Source organism: Salvelinus sp. IW2-2015, unplaced genomic scaffold (assembly GCF_002910315.2).
Source record: "Salvelinus sp. IW2-2015 unplaced genomic scaffold, ASM291031v2 Un_scaffold1168, whole genome shotgun sequence".
NCBI classification, from domain to species: domain Eukaryota; kingdom Metazoa; phylum Chordata; class Actinopteri; order Salmoniformes; family Salmonidae; genus Salvelinus; species Salvelinus sp. IW2-2015.
This window is the reverse complement of record NW_019942762.1, coordinates 360733-365904: the sequence shown is the minus strand read 5'-3', so window position 1 is coordinate 365904 and position 5172 is coordinate 360733.

The window sequence follows — 5172 nt, the reverse complement described above, 5'->3', positions numbered from 1 at the left end:
CACTACTGGTCACAGCTGCCTCAACACACACACAGACACCTCTCCCTCGCAACCCACTTGCACCAACCCCCCCACCTCTGTCAGATCAGGAATGCACAGGCACATTCTGCCCTTAATGTTTGCCCCGTTTGCACTGTTTATGCAGCCCACGCACTCATTTAAAGAAACTTGATTGCTTTATTTCTACGTGTGTGTGTGTATTTCTCTGCCAACAATGTGTGTGCGTGCAGTTGTGTGTCCCGCCCTAGCTGTCTGTTTATTATTATATCATAAAGTCTGCGTTTATTCTAATAAGGCCTGTAATGAATTGCACCATTAGATCGCTGGGTTCAGGAATGTTCACTGCCGGAACCACAGTGATTGCCCATTCAGGTTGTTCACCCTGTTTCTTAAAAGAGTCTCATTCTCATTATAATTTTTTTCAGTAACTTCCCATTTAATTAAAAAAAGGCCGATCATCCATACTCAGTTTGTTTCTCTATATGTTTTGCTTCAGGAGTGAACCTATCCAGCCCAGTGGCCGTTATTCTCTTTGGTGTAAAGACATTGCTCTCTGCCTGTTGTTGGAACTGCACTTCAGGAAGGCAAATAGAAAAAGTCGCCTGGCTGGCTGGCTGGGTGTGGTGCTCCAGTTTTACAGAATAACCTCTTACACTACCGTTCAAAAGTTTGGGGTCGCTTAGAAATGTTCTTGTTTTTGAAAGAAAAGCACATTTTATGTCCATTAAAATATCATCAAATTGATCAGAAATACAGGGTAGACATTGTTAATGTTGTAAATGACTATTGTAACTGGAAATGGCTGATTTTTTTATGGAATATCTACATAGGCGTACAGAGGCCCATTGCCTCTTCACTGTTGACATTGAGACTGGTGTTTTGCGAGTACTATTTAGTGAAGCTGCCAGTTGAGGACTTGTGAGGCGTATGTTTCTCAAACTAGGCACTCTAATGTACTTGTCCTCTTGCTCAGTTGTGCACTGGGCCTCCCACTCCTCTTTCTATTCTGGTTAGAGCCAGTTTGCACTGTTCTGTGAAAGAAGTAGTAAACAGCGTTGAACGAGATATTCAGTTTCTTGGCAATTTCTCGCATGGAATAGCCTTAATTTCTCAGAACAAGAATAGACTGACGAGTTTGAGAAGAAAGTTCTTTGTTACTGGCCATTTTGAGCCTGTAATCGAACCCACACATGCTGATGCTCCAGATACTCAACTAGTCTAAAGAAGCACAGTTTTATTGCTTCTTTAATCAGAACAACAGTTTTCAGCTGCGCTAACATAATTGCAAAAGGGTTTTCTAGTGATCAATTAGCCTTTTAAAATTATAAACTTGGATTAGCTAACACAACGTGCCATTGGAACACAGGAGGGATGGTTGCTGATAATGGGCCTCTGTACGCCTATGTACGAATGGTTGCTGATAATGGGCCTCTGTACGACTATGTAGATATTGCATTAAAATCAGCAGTTTCTAAGCTACAGTAGTCACTGAAAACATTAAACAATGTCTACACTATATTTCTGATCAATTTGATGTTATTTTAATGGACAAAAAATGAGCTTGTCTTTCAAAAAACAAGTACATTTGGAAGTGAACCCAAACGTTTGGGCGGTAGTAGTTAACGTACTGGTCACTTTTGCATCAAAGCTGCATGTTAGAATTGTGTAAAATGCAGGATGAATTAGGAGGAATGGTTAAGATGTCAGGAATATGTTTTAGGATGTGCCACTTCTGTCTTCCAAATCAAACACAGTTATTCACTTCTTCCTATTTTATTAGCGACTGGTATAAGTTACAACAGGACAACATTTAACATGTTACAGTTGTACTTCAAATTTAACCTCTGTGAATAAATAAGTACCATACTAACAGTCAAAATGAATACCAACACAAGTCAGATGCAATACCAACAGAGTCAGATGAATACCAACACAAACGTCAGATGAATACCAACACAGCCAATAATGATGGAAGAACGAGAGGTAAAATGAGTATGTGAGTATGAGTAATGAATGTTTCAGAATGTGAGGTGCTCATTGAAGGCCACAGCATGACCAGCATCTGTCCAGAGTGTAAAATATGTCCGTTACCCTCCGCAAGGATATTTTTATTTTTTTTGTTTCAAGCAACTGCACATTCTATAGGCTGTCTGTACTCGATGATGCAACTTTAATCCTTATTTTTTCCTCTTCTTCCAAGGGAGTTGTTTTTCACACACAGTTTTTGCAATTAAGCAGCAGAATTCATCTTTCTGATTTACGTGAAGTGAATGGCCCCCCCTCTTCTCTTCATGGCTTGTTCCTCTTATTTAAATGAGAGCAGACTAGCGACCTGCATACCACACCGTTTTGAGCCCACTGAGTTTTATACCATTGCTTATAGAACGTAAACACAAGGATGCTTCATTAGCGTTCATTCTTATAGCCTGGCACTTTATTAATCCTTAAACTCACAACACACACACAACACACACACACACACACACACACACACACACACACACACACACACACACACACACACACACACACACACAACACACCAACGCACGCACGCACGCACGCACGCACGCACGCACGCACGCACGCACACACACACACACACACACACACACACACACACACACACACACACACGCACAACCACGACACACACACACACACACACACACACACACACACACACACACACCACACACACAACACACACACACACACACACACACACACACACACACACACACACCACACCACACCACACACACACACACACACTCCTGTCTCTTGTCTGGTTAAGGCTTAAGTTAACAAATAATGAGGTCCTTGGTTGTACAAAGGACACTTAAACCGTAATAAGGACCAACTAAGGAGGGTTTCTGTGTGTGTGTCCTGGAAGTTGGAGTAATTGGTAAAAAGCTGAAGAACACCAGCTTTTGCCAACCACCCCTTTCTGTCAGGGACCACAAAGAAGCAAAGAAAATATGCAATTCAAAACAAAAAGAGAAAAAGAAAGGCAGACAGAAGCCACCCCGTCTTGAAAACATATGCAAGGCACATGCTCCGGCATTCTATTGTTCAACTGCTGGCCCTCTCTCTATAACTCACTCTGTCCTTCTGACAACTTTCTCGCGGGGACTTGGAGACGCCCCCACCAGAGGCGTGGGAGGGATGGGGGGTAGGGGGGTCAGTTGAGGGATGTGTTTTTGTCAAAAGGAGCAGCTTCATTAGGCCTTTTGGCTCAGGGTTCATTAAAACTCCAGGAGAGGAACATTCCAGGATATGATTAACCAAGCACTCCTCCTGAAATGCTGTCAGACGCAACAGATTTGAACCATCATGTGTTAAACCCCTTACACCCCCTACCACCCCCCCCCCCCCCCCCCCCACTCTACTCCAGCCAGACCCTCTATTATATACGCCCATGGCACTGCACCCTGTCTTACTCTCCTCCCAGACAATAGGCTCCATCTGTTAGGCAGCTCAACTTTCCTGGCAGGACTCTGGGGGGCGTGAGGCTGAGAGCTGAGCCCATACGGCAGGGGAGGGGTGACAGTCCCTCTCAGACACCTCCCTGATGACGGAGAGAAGGAGGGATGAGGGAAGGGAGAGGAGTATGTTCTAACGGTTCAGTGAGGCCATGAGGGAAAGAGATAATGTATTTTTGACGGGTGGGGGTGATGGAGTTAGAGAGGGAATGAGTGAGTAGAGGAAAGAGGAGGTGAGCTTTAGGGGTGGAGTGAATTGATGCAGGAGAGAGGATAAAAGGAGGAGGGAAAGAGGGATGTAGTCTCAGCAGGGTTGGGGTGAGGGAACCACGAGGGTCCCATCATAGATCCAATAGCCGACAGCTGCTGCTGAGGAGAATATAAGTCATGCAACTGTGACTGGGACCAGCCTGGCTTTTGGACTATAATTACCAAGAAGGGGTTTACTAGTCTATACGTTCAGCTATATCAAAACATATTGGACAGATTATTAAAAAAATACACCACAGCACTGTTCTCAATACCAGTGTCAAGGACTTGATACACTTGACATGGCTTGTTTTTACATTAGGATATTCCGCTATATATGCACCGATATACCAGCTATAGTAAGAGTTAAGGCAATGTAAGTCCAGGGTATAAAGTTTGGTAGTGTGCAGTAGGACAGGTATAGATGCATGAGTCCTGTGGTGCCATCGGCCGGGCTGATTATGTGGGCTCCATGCCTGGTCAGTTTAACTGGAGGAGATTAGAGAGAGCAGAGGAGGGTTTAACCTCGTTTGGATCTCTGATATGTTAATTAAAATGGATTTGTGAAAAGGGGATGAGGGAGGGGAGGATGGCAAGCTCCACCTCAGCCGACCCAAAACCCATCTGTTGGCTGAGGTAGGTGTGGGTGCGACGCGGGTGTGTGTGCACGGTGTGGCCCAGCGAACAGAGATAAAGGCCATACAGCTTAATGTTATTAAAGCGCCATTTTACCCTTAATCGCTTTTGTGAAAGGTTTCTTTTTGGATCCAGTCACAACGTTTCTGCCCTGCTTTGTTATTCTCCCATTTTAGCTTTCCTGGATTTAACTCAGTTGCATCCATCCGTTTCCTAATCCCTGCGTTTTATCAGTGACACTCTGAGAGCAACCAGATTATGTGGCCATGTCAAGTTCCATGCCTGTCAGACCTGGTCATGGCTTTCTGTCTATCTGGGTGGGTTATTGCCTGGCATGTCAAACCTGGATCGAGTCTGGCCTGTCTATCTGGGTGGTTTATTGCCTGGCCTGTCAGATCCTGGATCGGTCTGTCTCTCTCTATTGGGTGGTTTATTGCCTGCCTGTTGAAGATGTTAGATATTCTAAGTGTCTGAGACGGCTGCCAGCTGACGGGGACTCTAATAAAAGAATGGGATACACAAGGCTGGCAAAACACATCGTCTTCTCTGACCTCAAATTTCCATATGATCCCCTTCTCTACCGCCATCCCCCCCTCCCTCCCTCAATCTTCCTACCTCCATCCCCCTGCCTACCTCCATCCCCCTCCCTACCTCCAGCCCCCTCCCTACCTCCATCCCTCCCTCCCTCCACCCCCTCCCTACCTCCATCCCCCCTCCCTCCCTCCATCCCCCTCCCTCCCTCCCTCCATCCTACCTCCCTTCCCCCCTACCTCCATCCTCCCTCCCTCCCTCCCTCCAATCT